A 17115-nucleotide genomic window follows, 5' to 3' on the forward strand; every position below is an offset into this window, starting at 1 on the left:
TAAATGTATTGGCTCTATTGCCTAGGTCTCCTGCAGGATTTCTATGTTCTCCACAAAGGCCTCCCAAACTGGTTTCTGGACCTTTGAGGATATGCCAGAGATGTTCCAAGACACCACTGTGCAGATTGCATGGTCTAATGTTGCCGGGGGCATATTGATAAGCGGCCCTGCTGCGTTAAAGGGGCCCAAAAGTGTCCTTGATAGATCTAACTCCTGCTCCAGCAGGTTTATAGTACCCCCAGCACCTCCCATCCTGTGTGCTGATCACTCACCCTGTCTGGTACTAGAAACACCTGTTAAGTACACATTCCATGAGTTACCCAGGTCATGGTTGATCTCCTGTAAGGTGCTATTTCGTAAATCCCTTGCACCATCGGCGTTATCATGGGCGGGGGCCAGTCAATCTACCCCGTCCAAGCTGCAAAGGGGATCAAAGAAGTTAAAGGTTGGAATACTATAACTACAGTATGGTCTGTTTCTGTTGTTATCAGATAGGGAAGGCTGCTCAGACCTCAAGGAAGGTCGATAAAAGAATCCTAGAGGAACTACGCCCACCCCCCTTTCTTACTGTTTGGCACCTGGACTGTTGGAGAATGCTTCTTACCAGATCCGGTGATCTGAATGTAATCACTGCACAATCTCCAGAAAGTGTTTTGGGTGCAGAGCCTACCAATGGGATTCGACGAGCCATCTTAAATTCAGAGAATAGAGCATTATTTTGGCCCGTCTTGATGGCAAGTGCGAGCAGTGCCTTGTTTTTCAGGGAGGACCAGTGCTCAAACGCTCCATGTTGTAAGGGGGGTACATTAGTTAGAACAACAGAATAAGGTGTGGCCTCTGGTGGAAGATGTAAAAAAGTCGGCTCTAATAAATAATTATCTATCTGGGTTCCATTGTGCCCCCTTATTTGTTCCCCGGGCTGTGGCCTGATAGAGTTTGCCTTGTTGGCCTGTGGAATGAGGCATGTTGGGGTTATCTCACTCCGGCTCACACTCCCAATCTCTATCCGAGGTTGGGTAGCACGCATACTAGGAGCCATTGGGACTGCTTCACTTTTTCGATTAAGTATCGGCCTCGCTTGCGGGGCAATATTTGGTAGATGAGTGTTATACTGAGTACTCGGGCCAGGCTGGCATACACAACTGTTAGAAGTAAGCTCAATCTCACGTGATGACTGCGGGACTGGTTGTGGGTTCTCCAGTGAGCGTTTGACCGCCCCCCTCCAGGTTCAGTAGTCTATCTCCTATATTCGATAACTTGGTTAACACTGGTCTTATTAGGGTAGAAACTGCCTTCTATTTTGTCCCAGAAGAATGGCTGGATCGTATCATCTGTGTCTCCCCTAGGAGTGTGCTCCCTGTGCTTACCTTGGTCGCTGGGGTATTTGCTATATCAGCATTATCTAACTCTGGCCCCGTCTTGTTTTGCCTATTGTATGCATTTTTATGTGTTGTAGGTCCTTGCCCACGTCTTTTTTTTGAAGGGGTTACTATGCCCTTACCCTGACTGATCTTCATTTTTTGGCCTCTCGTTTGTACGTTTGGTTTGTTTGATAAGGCTTGATTAGATACTTCCCCAGCGGGCACGGCCTGGGCTGATGACGTCGGCGTCCTGTCCTCCCCCTGGGGTAGTATCGGTAATGGCCTCTTTGTCTCTATATCAGGGTTTGGCATTTCCCTTAAAGTAGAGACTAATGTTGCTGAGTTTATAATCAGGGGACACTGTAGTGTAGTTCCTATATTCCCAATAGGCTCTGCGCATTGGAATAACATAAACAGCAGTGTAGACGTAGGACTGAGGTCATCTAGGTCTCTACTATGTTAGACTTAATTCGTTTTTGCCAGCTAGCTCATAGGTCACTAGAAACTTTCTCGAATTGATAGGGAGGGGTTAACTTCCCTGATTTAGACAAGAAGGGATTAGCTTCTGACAACCATATAACATGACAACTTTGCTTCCCCAGAATAAGGAGTGTATCTCCAGAGTCGTGTGAAAACAATAGACAGCTATTTCACTCAGTCAATCGTGCATGCTTAATTTCACCAGGGTGCAGAGAAATAGAGAGACGGGCGTTTTCAATAAAAGGTGTTATTTTATTGAGCAGTCTTCTTTCTCATGCAAGAGAAAGGAATTGCCACAATTGCAATACTTATCATGAAGTAAAGTGCGTACAGTAAAAGGAGTATTGTGAAATAATACTGTAAAAGCATGGATATGGTTTCTTAGCCATATGATACTTTAAAATGGATAAAATATTTACATACATAAAAACATTGGCTAACGAACTCAACTGGTGCTTCTAAGATACGCCTACCCCGGTGTACCTGACCTAAGCCTAATACTTGGGAAGGAGTAAGTAAGTTGCAGCGTAAAGTTAAGGTGGGTTTTTTGCCAAGAATCTGAATCAAGAATTCTCTCTACGGTTTGAATCAGCTCCGTACCTTGGTTATAGAATGAAGGAGGGTTTGTATCTCGTTTCTCAGGACTCGATCTCCCAGTCACCCGCAAAGGTGACTGGAAACACCGGAGCTGGATTTCTCGGCGTGAGAAAAGGTAGCTTCTCCAGCGTGTCAAAGGGGAGGGGCGGCTTCCTTCGGCTCTGGCATCAGCTGGGTTTCGGATAAGTAGATAGCCGCTCTGCTCCACACCACCGTGTGTTTGCTTAAGGCAGGTGTTGGTATATTTATACCTGGAAGGTGCCGTGTTTGACGTAAGGTTGGACATAAGACGTCAATAAAAGATGTCACTAACAACTGACTGTTCCTTTAGTGCTCGCAGGAGTTCAATTACAAATCAAAACAAAGTTATGGGGAATTCCCAGGTAGCTGAAGGTTTGGTGTGTCGAAAGAACTCGTTGTGCTCTCTAGGAATCTAAGGAAGTAGCCTTGCCGTATTTGGGCTGCGAGGGCTATTACTGAATATGGCCAAGATTCGTATGTCTTCATTAGGACATGGTTTATCATAGCCGCATGAAGGCATGAATCAGATATTTCATTAGGGTCCTAGATACATTCACAACACCCACTCCACGTATAATGTCCATCATTACTAAATACTAAGCAATATATAAACATATAGGTATGCATGTGTTTTCCAACCCGCCCCAAAATACAATAAATGCATTTGAAATGGTATAGATATACGAAATGAGTATTATACTGTACGCTTTCAAGCAGAGTTATCATTCAGGAAATGCAAATATGAATATAGGCTGAATGAATTGCAAAAAATACATTTATGAAATGGCTCTGAATACAGAAAAAAAGCCGAGACCATTTCATCACAAAGTTATATAGGATTGTACATATGCTAGAGGCTGATTCAAAATATTGTCTCTAGAGTCTCTAAAAATAGAACTTCTGTTCTCTAAGAATAGTTCTACTTTAAGCAGAGTACCATGTGCCAAAAATGGTAAATATTTTGGAAATTAGGGGTAAATAATTTCGTTTTCGGGAAGGGAGAAAAAAATAGTGTCACTGTCTTTTTGGAGTTCTGTTTATCAAAAACTGAAGGCCGAATTCAGAGTTCAGGGAACTCTGTGAGCTTGTTTTTTCAAATATTATTCTCGTTGTTAGGGGAGAACATTACTTCTGATAGGCCGGTAAAAAATTTGTCTACAACAGTAGGTGAAAGTTGGGCCAACTCCGAAAAGGTGGAAATAGTGCAAATGTGCGATGCATTTCCATCATCGATGTCAGGATCTGCAATGTTCACAGAAGGTTGTACCTGTGTGGTGCCGCTTTCATCTCGTACCTCACCACCACTTAATCGTAATGATGAAGTCTCATGAATGCCGTCAACAGAATAGGTAGCGGTTGGGGACAACACGTTGCATGAGTCGTTACAGGACAAAGCAAAGCGTCGATATCCATTGGTACTGCTGATGGTAGTGTAAGACAAACGTCCAACACGCTGATGGTAGTGTAAGACAAACGTCCAACACGCATTCTTCTCTGCATAGCAGACATCGAAGCACAGGTAAGATGCAATTTTGCCAAATTGGTCTGAATGAAAGAAACCAGGTAGTATTCAACGAATGAGCGCCCATTCCTGCCAGACCTAAAACACTCCAACGTACTTCAGCCCCTTGGTTTACCACCGAACTTCATGAGATTAGGAAAAGCTGCAAGAAAGCTGAACGAATGTGGCGAAAGAACTATGAAGCCCCCCCTGAAAATAAGGTTTAAAAATCTTACTAAGACCTATCATAAAGCAATTTTAACGGCGAAGAAATCTTTCTTCGCTAAAAGAATTGACTCAGCCTGTAACATCAGTAAGAACATTTTTAAAATCGTCAGGGAATTTACTTCCCCCCCTGCTTCAAGCCCTAAATTCTCTCCCTCAGGATCTTGGGTCAATCAGCTGGCCAGCTTTTTCTTCAATAAAATTCTTAACATCCAGGCGTCTTTTCCGCCCACTGCCTCTGCCATAGATCTTGGTACCCTTTCATCTGCAATGAACATCTCTCAAGACACCTATATTCTTTCAGATTTTCCACCCCTGTCCTCTCAGGCTTCTCTTGATTTGTTACAAAAATTGAAATCCGGTTCTCCTTCTGATCCGTGCCCCGCTAAAATCCTTGCCAAAATGGCCCAAGTTCTTAATCCTCTGATCAACCTTCTTCTTAATGCCTCCTTCACCTCCGGTGAGGTTCCGAAGGCCTGAAAAAAGGCTCACGTCATCCCTCTCATAAAAAAACCTAATTTGAATCCCCTAGAATACTCCAACTACAGGCCAATATCTCTGCTTCCTGCTCTTGCCAAACTTGCAGAAAAACATGTGCATTCCACCTTGTCTAATTTTTTAGAAGCTCATGACATTCTGGATCAGACACAGTCAGGGTTTCGATCCAACCTCAGTACAGAAACTGCACTGTTAGAGGTAACTGAGTCTATAAAGGAAGTGACAGATCGCGGTGGGAAGGCAATGCTGGTATTACTCGATCTCTCAGCGGCCTTTGACACCGTCCCTCACAACCGGCTCCTTTTAAGACTCCATGAGATCGGAATCAGAGGGACTGTGTTCAATTGGCTCAAGTCCTTCCTTTCCGAGCGCCAACAAATGATCTGGTCACCACCTTTTTCAGCAACAGTCCCATCACTTGATGTGGGAGTGCCACAGGGATCAGTTTTAAGTCCTACATTATTCAATGTTTACCTTTCCCCTTTGGCTGAACTAGTGGAGACCTATGGAGCTCGTATTGTGTCCTACGCTGACGATACGCAGCTGCTTTTCACCTGCGATAAGAATTCCGATTTTGCAGGTAACTCCATCAAAAGCTGCCTGGAGGCGGTCTTCTCCTGGTTTCAGCAGAACCAGCTCAAATGTAACTCAGACAAGTCTGACATTTTATTTTTTGGCTGCTCTCCTGATACTCAATGGAAATCTTGGTGGCCGGCAGATATGCATCCTCCTTCTTCCCCTACTGCGGTCGCCAAGAATCTGGGTGTCAAAATTGACAATGGTCTTACCTTTAAATCCCAGATCCTTACCCTAGTCGGCCAATGCTTTGGTCTACTACGCACGCTCAGGAAATTCCTTCCTCTATTGTCGCATTGTCATAGGAGAATTACTGTACAAGCAATGATTGGATCCAGGCTCGATTACGCCAATGTGCTCTATTTAGGTCTCCCAGAGTACCTCCTGGCTCGCTTACAGACTGTACAGAACTCTGCCGCGAGGGCCATTTTTGGCCTGAGCCGCAGGTCCCATACCTCGACCCTCCTCGATTCACACCACTGGCTCCCGATGAGGAAGCGTATCATCTTCAAGACTTTGACCATGACTTTTAAATCCTTGCATGGTACTGGTGCAGTTTATCTTAGGAAACATGTTCAGTTCTATCATCCTTCTAGATCTCTACGTTCGGCCACTCAAGCCCTGGCCGTCGTCCCATCTGTAAAGCATGCACGCATTGGAGGACGCTCTTACAGAGCTCGTGCCCCTCAGCTTTGGAATAAGCTCCCCCTTTCACTGAGAAGAACAGACAATCTCCTGTCTTTCAGGAAAAGCCTTAAGACCTGGCTTTTTGGCCTTTAGTGTGTTTTGGTGTGCTCTGACTCCCTCTACAGATCTGTACAGCGCCGGGACACTCTGCCCGAGTAGCCGTGCGCTATATAAATCACCACAATAACATAACATAACATTCAGATCTCTTAGCCGGGCCAATCCGAGGACCTTAGTGATACGGTCTCGATATCGTATTGCTAGGATCGTTTCTTCCATCGTTGCCAGAGGTTTGTCTGGGTTTTGGCTTGCCATATCGGAGCAGGAGGAACAAAAATAAAATTCCTACTACGTGTCCTAAAATAAGAGGCAGGCCACCGAAGAGCGAATGCACAAAATTCGGGAAGATGCCAAGAGCTGCTTCGAAGGGTGTTAGCAGTCCCAAAACAATTGTCTTAAATACATGTGCGATGCCACTGGTATCTGCCATTTTGATTTGACTTAACATTTCTACGAAATGCACAGGCAATTTGTCGATAATAGGGTATGTAACTCTGCCGCTGTCCTTGCAACTTACAGGTCATAGGTCTCTTTGGACGAGGATAAAGGCACAGTTGTCTGTAAAAGAATAAACTTCATTCTGCTTAAAGTATCAATTTGAATAGAAGAGATATTCACATAAGGCCATATTGCCGCCTCCATGTCCGGATTGCTGTTTGGATACAATACTTGCATACAGCAAATGACCCTGGATGTCACAGTTACATGATAGGCTTTTCCTGGCACCGTGCCACAGCAGCTGTGATCGCTTATTAAAACGTAGCTACCTTTGGAAAGTTGTCTGAAAAAAGGCTCTATCTGTGTAGTAGGGGTGCCCTGAAGATGACATGAAAGGTTATTCGAAGAACCTTCACAGGCCCCATGCAAGTTAATACCTTGGCACAGAAGTGTACTGCTTAGTGATTTTTTACAATCATTACCACTAAGAAATACCTCTTTTTTCCCTTCACTGTAACATTTGTGTGTATAAGGTAAATTCCAGGTTGATTTGATGTATCCTTTACCCAACCTTTCATACAGGCCTGCTGGTATATATTTTTGGCAGTATTGAAACTGAAAAGTTGTAATCGGGATTGTAATGGTACCATGCATTATCCATTCAATGACAGGTCTTTCTGACATTGTCAATGGTAATATCTCAAGTTTTTCAATACTCAGTATCGTATAGTCTGCTCCTTTCTGTGCCAAACGGATTTGTTTATCAGTAAGGTTAAAGATAGAAAACAATGACGTTGTGTTGATTAAACGCCATGGCACATAGCCTGAACGCAGGTTTTGTAACGTCCAACCTAGCTGTACAATAGAACGTAATTGAGACTGGCCATGTTGTAACATTAGCATGTCCTGCTCTATTATATCAATAGCAGATGATACGATGCTGTCCAGTGACTAGATTCTGGAGGACAGAGTCGTTAACCCATTGTCTACTACAGAAAGTGATTTTTCCAAATTAATAGGTCAATTTCCCGTATTTTTTCCGCAGTTTCAATTTGTTTCAATTTCCAAGCTTCATTGTAAGCTGCGTATATACCGGCATATATGAAACGTTTTTGACGCTGTTTGCGAGGTCCCATTATGAAATCGCGCAAGTCAGCACCTTCTTTAAGTAAAGTTAAGTGTTGCTTTATTTAGGGAAGTGTGGATTTCTGTAGCCAGTCAAGGCATAGTTTTCCTACACTATATGTTGTTACTATCCCTGGATGTTGTCTCTGGGAATATCTAGGGTCTGGCCTGTTCTGTTTGAACCCCTGTATTTTGTTCAGGAATCTATTTTGACAGTTATTTGTGTCTATGGGCCAGATGAACCATTTTTTCCAATCAGGATTTGTTCTGTTTTGTTTAAAAATGTGATACACGTCTAATCCCTCATCTGTAGTGGTATTTCTATCAGGCATAGGTTTTGGTATAGACGGGTTGTTTAAATCTTTTTCTTAGCTAAGCCAAGACAGGTTGTTTGCTGAATTGTGTCATTCAGGAACATTATTTGTTCTGGGATCATGCAGGCTCTGAATAATGCTTCTAGATTTTGTACCTGCCATTCTTTTGTTCCCCAGATGGTTTTTGTTTCAATATTGTTTTTCCAAAACTCAAAACCAAATGTTGACATTTTGTCATAAAATTTTTCAGAATAAATCAATTTAGTATTTGTCAGCATGTTTTTCATTCCTGTCTTATTTAACATCTTGAAATAAAACATTTCTGGATCAGTGTGATTAAACCCTGAAAAGTATGGGAATTTTTCACAAAACGTTTTCGAACTACCTATTGGCGGAGTTGGACAATGTTCCCACTGATTATAAGTAAAAACATTTCTAGGATTCGCCATCTTATGCAGATAATGATGACCATAGTGGTTACAACAGTACATCTCTTCATAATTCGATGAGCCCTGTAAATAATCATGTTCTGTAAATTTTGCTACAATCAAAAAAATTCCCAAAACCCGGAACATATGTTAGTAATTATCTAGCAGGCATGCGACTTTGATCCGTCTAAATTTTCAAAAATAGAATTTCGGAAGAACACCCGACATTATTTCTATGTTAAGGTGTTTGTTGTCTCTAATGCCTACCGTCCTAGAACAGACACTCTAGTCTGTCATTATCACTAATTGTGGGGGGTTCATGAATTTTCAACTCGGCGCAACCAAAGAAATGTCAGCCCTGTTTAGGACCATACATAAACCCACACATGTACCAAAAATAATAAGTGAAAAAATGTGTGGCGGAGAGGAAGGCACCTCACGGGCGAACACCCTCGGGGCAATCTGGTCAGATGTTTACCAGAATCTTGGCCCCTTTCTCATCATAGGCAGCCGTTCCTATTCCAGAATTTTGGTGAGTTAGTGAGAAAAAAGAAGAAAAGAGAGAAGGTGCATATCAAGGAGATTTAGAGCGTGACTCCTTGGACAAACACAACAGAGTGAAGGATAAAATCAACACCCACACCACTCAAACTATTTTTATTCATAAATCGGGTGTGCGAAGTTGAAATAAAAAGGAGGGTAGCTTAAAGTTGCATACCACTACCTGTGACCAACATGTTTCACTGCCCAGAAACCTTTATGGCAGATTCATCAGGGTCAATACTCTGTTACTGCACCCACTTCCAACATCCTTTAAACGGGAAGCCTTATTCAGCTATGCTCCCTCGTACCAGCTGAACACAGGGTACTTCTCCAAACAGTCGGTTGTCACATCAACCGTACATAAGAGGAACTGGGGCGTTATATCATCCCAGTAAATTTTGCTGACATTTCTAAATCTGACATCATATTATTAATATTTTCAAAGTCCCAATCATCAGAGAAAGAACTTGGTGTCACAAAGTCACCTAATGAAATCTTGAATTGATGTGGATACTTCAAGAGGGCGATAGATAGATAGATAGAGTTAGGGCGATAGATAGATAGAGTGAGGGCGATAGATGGATAAATAGATATAGTGAGGACGATAGATGGATAGATAGATAGAGTGAGGGTGATAGATGGATAGATAGAGTGAGGGTGATAGATGGAAAGATAGAGTGAGGGCGATAGATAGAGTGAGGGCGATAGAAAGAGTGAGGGCGACAGATATATAGAGTGAAGGCAATAGATAGTTAGATTGAGGTGGCCTTGTGGTGGACGTGGTGGTGGTGGACATGGTGGTGGTGGTGGTGGTGGACGTGGTGGTGGTAGATGTGGTGGTGGGTGTGGTGGTGGTGGACGTGGTGGTGGTGGACGTGGTGGTGGTGGATGTGGTGGTGGTGGTGGACATGGTGGTGGTGGACGTAGTGGTGGTGGATGTGGTGGTGGTGGACGTAGTGGTGGTGGATGTGGTGGTGGTGGACGTGGTGGTGGAGGTGGTGGTTGTGGATGTGGTGGTGGAGGTGGTGGTGGGTGTGGTGGTATTGGTGGTGGACATGGTGGTGGACGTGGTAGACACGGTGATGGTGGACGGCGCGGTGGTGGTGGTGGACATTGGTGGTGGTGGACGTGGTGGTGGTGGACGTGGTGGGGGTGGACGTGGTGGTGGTGGACATGGTGGTGGTGGACATGGTGGTGGTTGACGTGATGGTGGTTGATGTGGTGGACTTGGTGGTGGACGTGGTGGTGGTGGACGTGGTGGTGGTGGACGTGGAGTTGGGTGTGGTGGTGGATGTAGTGGTGGTGGATGTAGTGGTGGTGGATGTAGTGGTGGTGGATGTAGTGGTGGTGGTGGATGTGGTGGTGGTGGTGTTGGAGGTGATTGTGGACGTGGGGGTGGAGGACGTGGTGGAGGTGGACGTGTTGGTGTTGGTGGAGGTGGTGGGTGTGGTGGTGGTGGTCGATGTGGTAGTGGTGGTGGTGGACATGGTGGTGGTGGGTAGTGGAGGTGGACATGGTGGTGGTGGGTGGTGGAGGTGGTGGACGTGATGGTGGTGGACATGGTGGTGGTGGACGTAGTGGTGGTGGATGTGGTGGAGGTGGTGGTGGTGCTGTCTCACCAAAAAGTACACAAACGAGTGGCTATGTACAACGGTGCTATACATTTGGGCTGAGATTCCGCTATATATAATTGCGTAAAAGCTTAAAAAACATTAAAAACGTGATCTGCTGTAAAGTAAAAAATTTGGTTTTTCTCCAACAGTAACGTTAAAAACATAAAAGCCCGATTGGCACCCGCTGCAGCACTTGCTTCAACCCGGCTCACTTAAAGCCGGTTAAGTAAAGTGTAGTGCTTATAATGTTTAGGGCGTGTGGAAAGCGGGGGATAGGGTAGTGGGGGCTGAATCCTTCGCAGCCTAACCACGTTACGCGCCAGGTTAGCAGTAAGTGTTTGTATATTATTTGCAAAACCAAACACTCATATGTAACTGAAGTGAAATGACAGCGGTTCCACACGAAAAAGAACACCCATGAGTGGCTATGTACAACAGTACTATGCATTAGGGCTGAGATTCCACTATATATAATTGCATAAAAGGCAAAACACATTTAAATCTTAATGTGCTGTAAAGTAAAAATGTTGTGTTCGAGGCATACGAGCTGCAAATTACACACTATGCATAGATGGCCACCTAGTGTTGGGCCCGGACGTTTGCAGTTTGTTTTGTTGTAGAAAGTCTTTCGGAGTCACAGGATAGGTGACTCCTCCTTAAGATGATACTGCGCATGGGCACTGCTCCATCCCCAGATTGTTTTTTTCCGCCACCGTGCTCGGATGTGTTTCCAGCGCTCCGTGTTGGAACCTATTTCCTTCGGCGCGCAATCCTCACCAAACTACAAAACTTAGTTTCGAACGCTTTCCATTCGAAGCTAATCTTCAAACATCGAGGATCTCCATTCCGGTCGCCGTCGACAGCCTTCGGGCCTACCTAAGCCTCATCTCCAGCTCATAGAAAGGACACCATTTAAGAAGTGTCCTCAATGTGGGTCGAAGTTTCCCCACACCGACCTGCACGAGGTGTGTAACCTCTGTCTCTCTCCGGAGCACGAGGCGTAAGACTGTTCAGCTTGTGCCTCTTTCCGCTCCAAAAAGAATATCGGGGACCGAAGAACGAGGAGAACAATGGCTCAAAGATCTTCAGCTCCGATTCCGGACGACATCTTCGAGTAGGGCTTCAACGTCCCTGAACAGCACGACGTCGACAGCAGCTCCGAGGCGGAAGCAGAAGATTCCGACATCGAGGACATCACTCCAGCACAGTGGGTCGTAAATAAGGACGTCGACCCCGACCCCTCCTCGACACAGAAGGCCCCGGTCACACCCCCGCTTTCTAGCTCGGGTGCGCACCGACAAACTGCTTCTACTGCCCCACCTTCGGGCCCGGCTAGGAAGCTAACCAAGCCTTCAGGCGAATCGAGCTCGAGTCGACCTTCACATGGTGCCGGCGCACACTCCTCGGCACCGAAAAAAAGACAACGGCCCTGGCATCCAAGCCATCGGCGCCGAAGCTCACCACTACTCCTTCGGCACTGAAACCCAGGCCGGAACCAAGCAAGCCCGCTTCGGATTCCAAGGCACCACCGGAGCCGAAAAAATTATCGGATCCGAAAAAGTCATCGGATCCAAAAACAGTACCGGAACCGAAAAAACACTCAGAACCGAAAAAAGCTTCAGAGCCTAAAAAGACGGCTGCCTCCCCAGTGAAAGACATTGTCAAAAAAAAAAAACAGGCCATCTCGGTGCACAAGACTTCCTACGCACCAAAAGATCAACCTCCGGCAGTGGATTTATCCTACCCAGACCCTGCTCAAAAGACTCTGGGTAAAGACCCAGTCACTGGACACCTAGTTTTAGCTCCAAAAAAGCGACCACTGGACACTCCAGCTCCGCATTCAAAGAAAGACATGGCTACCTCTCCGTTAGGACCGCCTTCCCCTTCTATCTCGCCTGTACCATCACCACCACCACACCATTCTCCAGCATCCTCTATCACACCACATTGGGATGATACCTCTGACGATATGGGGGTGGGTAACACACCAGATCCAACAACACCCACTGGATCCCCAGACCCATGGGACGATTATACCACCCCAGATGTCCCAAATGTCCCCCAGGATGACATTTACCCCTCAAGACCTTCCCCACCAGAAGACACTATAGGATTTAATGAATTTATCCACAGGGCTGCACATTATCATGGGGTAGATATTTACACAGACCCTGTTGAGGATGACTTCCAGATGGTTATATTCGATCATTCACAAAGATCTTCATCCATCTTGCCCATGCTCAAAGGAGTTATCAAGCATGCTCCTGAAGTCTTCAAAGACCCAGTCAGAACTCGGGTCATTAACCCTAGGATAGAGAAAAAATATAAAGCTGCCCCATCTGACCCAGCATATATTAATGGCCCAGTACCACTAGACTCACTTGTAGTTTCCAACACACGCAAGAGAGCAAACTCACAAACATCCAGTGAGGCTGCACCACCAGATAAAGAGTCTAAGCTACTTGATGCATCAGGCAAAAGAACTGCGTCTCAAGCAGCAAATATGTGGCTTATCGCCAATACACAGGCACTGCTAGCCAGATATGACTGGGCACATTACGATGAGCTAGAGTCACTAATGAGGCATCTCCCTGACAAGTACAAGGATAGAGCAAACAAGCTCATTCAGGAGGGGAAAAACATCACAAACACCTCCATTAGGTGTGCCCTTGCACGGCCTCTAGGGCAGTTAACACCAGCGTCTTGCTACGCAGACACGCCTGGCTGTGCATATCAGGGTTCAAACCCGAGGTACAAAGCGCCATTCTTAACCAACCCTTTGACGAACAACACCTATTTGGACGCGAGGCAGATGTATCATTAGAGAAAATGAAGAAAGAAAAAGACACCGCCAAATCTATGGGAGCCCTGAAGTCGCAGGCTCCCAGACATTCATTTTGTCGCTCAAACTATCGAGGTGCCACCAGCGGATACACTTCAGACACCGCTACTACCTCGTACAAAGCCCCTACACAGTCTACCTACAATAAAGGCTACCAAAGGGGTGGGTACAAGGCTAACAATAACAAAGGCAGAGGCAAAAATAACAACTCACGCTCTGTCTCTACTCCTGCCCAATGACTCCCTTCCCCTTCCCCCGCCTCATTCCACTCCTGTCGGGGGAAGACTTCAACAGTACCTGCCAGCCTGGGAAAATATCACATCAGACAGGTGGGTGCTCCAAATAATTCAATCAGGTTATTGTCTGGAACTAACATCTACCCCGCCAAACATACCACCCAAGCAACGTCCAATGTCACAGGAACATTTAACATTGCTCAGACAGGAGGTACTATCTCTCCTGCAGAAAAATGCAATAGAAATAGTTCTAGAGCATCAGAAAAACAAAGGAGTATACTCCCTCTATTTCCTAATACCAAAGAAGGACGGATCTCTAAGACCCATCCTAGACCTCAGACCTCTAAACCTTTACATACAGTCGGATCATTTTCATATGGTCACACTACAACAGGTCGTCCCATTACTGGTATTAAACGACTTCCTTGTCACTCTAGATCTCAAGGACACCTACTTCCATATTCCCATCCACACAGCACACAGAAAATATCTCAGATTTGTGCTAGACGGTCAGCACTACCAGTTCAAAGTGCTCCCATTCAGGGTCACAACAGCGCCAAGGGTGTTTACCAAATACCTAGCAGTAGTAGCAGCACACCTAAGAAGACAGCACATTCACGTCTTCCCATATCTGGACGACTGGCTCATAAAAGCCAGCTCATACAGACAGTGTGTGCAAAACACTCAAGTTACTGTTCAACTGCTTCACAACTTGGGATTCACTGTAAATCACGTCAAATCCCATCTGCACCCCTCGCACATACAACACTATCTTGGCGCTACAATAAACACCCAATTAACACTAGCTGATCCCTCTCCTGCCAGGATAACAAGTGTACAAAATCTCCTAACAAAATTCAACCCACAACACTCACTACCAGCTCGAGTGTTTATGCAACTCATAGGAATGAAGACATCTTGCATATCTGTAGTGCCTCACGCATGATTGCCAATGCGTCCACTTCAAGAGTGCCTAGCACGCCAATGAAACCAGGCTCAAGGTCACCTAACAGACCTAGTGTTGTTAGACGGTCAGACTCATCGTTCTCTGCAATGGTGTAACACCAAAAACCTTTCCAAGGGACGACCGTTTCTAGAGCCAGTCCCCCAAGTAGTCATAACAGCGGACGCATCGCTCTCCGGCTGGGGAGCCCATCTACTGCATCACACCATGCAGGGCAGGTGGACACCACAACAAAAGTTACTCCATATCAATCATTTGGAGTTGCTAGCCGTGTTTCTAGCTCTGAAAGCATTTCAAACTCAAGTGTCAGGCAAAGCTGTCTTAGTCCGCACAGACAATATGACAGCTATGTACTACATAAACAAACAAGTCGGGACACACTCTCTACAGCTCTCTCAGTTAGCACAGCAGATATGGAGATGGGCTTTACCGCTAAAAATCTTTCTCTAAGCCCAGCACGCCCAGGAGTACAAAACTCTATCGCAGATCTGCTAAGTCGACAAACACAGCAGATCCACGAGTGGGAACTTCATCCGCAAGTTCTTCATCCTTTCTTCTAAATTTGGGAACAACCTCAGATAGACCTCTTCGCCACCCACGAAAACGCCAAATGCCCAAACTTTGCCGCCAGATACCCACTCCCATTGTCCAAGGGCAATGTGATATGGATGTACTGGTCAAAACTATTTGCGTATGCTTTTCCTCCTCTCCCACTACTTCCGTTAGTGGTGCGCAAACTACAACAACATTCCCTGACACTCATACTAGTTGCTCCAACTTGGGCCAGACAGCCGTGGTACACCACGCTACTGCAAATGTCTGTGGTGCCACATCAAAAACTAAATCTATCTCCACGCCTATTAACGCAGAACCATGGAGAGATCAGACACCCGGACCCAGCTCAGCTCAACCTAGCGATCTGGCTCCTGCGGTCATAGAGTTTGGTTACCTCAACCTTCCTCCAGAATGCATGAACGTCATTAAAGAAGCTAGACATCCCACTACCAGAGCATGTTATGCTGCTAAGTGGAAACGCTTTGTCATATACTGCCAAAACAACCAAATAGACCCTTTAGACGTGTCTATCCAACACATCATAGGATATCTATTACACCTTCAAAAGTGTAACTTAGCCTATACCTCTATCAGGCTGCACCTTGCTGCCATCGCAGCATACTTACAAAGCAGACAACATCTGTCTCTTTTTAGAGTACCAGCTATTAAAGCTTTCATGGAAGGACTAAAAAGAATAATTCCTCCCAAAACGCCACCAGCACCAGTGTGGACCCTGAACATTGTTCTTACAAGGTTAATGGGTCCTCCCTTTGAACCATTACATAAATGTGAATTGCAATTCCTAATTTGGAAAGTAGCTTTCCTAGTAGCAATTACTTCTCTAAGAAGGGTTAGTAAACTACAAGCATTTACCATTCAAGAACCCTTTTTGCAAATGCATCATAATAAAGTGGTTCTTCGCACTAATCCAAAATTCCTGCCTAAAGTCTTTTCACCATTCCATCTAAACCAATCCGTTGAGCTGCCCGTATTCTTCTCGCAGCCTCAAACAGTTGCATAAAGGGCTCTACACACTTTAGACATTAAAAGAGCTCTGCTGTACTATATCGAAAGAACACAATCGTTTCGTAAAACAAAAGAACTTTTTGTGTCTTTTTCGCCGCCACACAAAGGCAACCCTATATCAAAGTCTGGGCTCGCCAGATGGATAGTTACATGCATACAAATTTGTTATCCAAAAAGCAAAACGCACGTTAACAATTCCTCCAAAAGCCCACTCAACAAGAAAGATAGGGTCTTCAATGGCATTCTTGGGGAACATCCCCTTAGATGACATATGCAGAGCAGCTACATGGCTCACACCGCACACATTTTTTTTTTTTTTAATTTGTTTTTATTGTTGCAGAAACAGTTTAAATATGCATTGGTATTATTTCGTCTGCGCGGCATCAACATTCAGCCGCCTCCACCCACTTATGCAACTTTTCAAATTAACATTTTTCTCTTTTAGAACGTAACTACAAAGGGTCTTGACAGGTTTCTATTTGCATAAAGTTACTTAAGACATTTGCGCGAGTATAGGTGTCCCAAAGCATTGTACATGTTACTACTCCATAATGAAATCATCTTCATATCTATTCGCGAGGCTCATGCATCCCGCCTTATCCGATGTCCCTAATCCAACCCCCATCCCTCCCTCTCATGCTATCTCCTCATCCTCCCCTTCACTATCAGTATCGTCATCCTCAGGTAGTGGCTCACAGATCTCTCCCCTATATACATTCCATGGTGACCATATCTTATTCCATTTTCGTGGGTTAAGCCTCTGTTGGTAAACAGCTCTTTCAGTTATCATTAACATATCCATGTTTCTACACCATTGAGTCAGGGTCGGGGTGTTGCTTGCCCCCCAGTTCTTTGCCCCCCAGTTCATCGCTATGTCACGTTTAGCCAGCATCAGTCCAATAATTACGCATCTCCTCCCATGGGGTGTCAGGTCTGTCGGGTCCCATACATTCAGTAGGCAGACCCTGGGTTCAGGTGTAAATGAGGTTTGCAAGGCCTGGCCCACCGTGCGTGTAACCCTCCTC

Source organism: Lissotriton vulgaris, chromosome 9, assembly GCF_964263255.1.
Source record: "Lissotriton vulgaris chromosome 9, aLisVul1.2, whole genome shotgun sequence".
In the NCBI taxonomy this organism is placed as follows: domain Eukaryota; kingdom Metazoa; phylum Chordata; class Amphibia; order Caudata; family Salamandridae; genus Lissotriton; species Lissotriton vulgaris.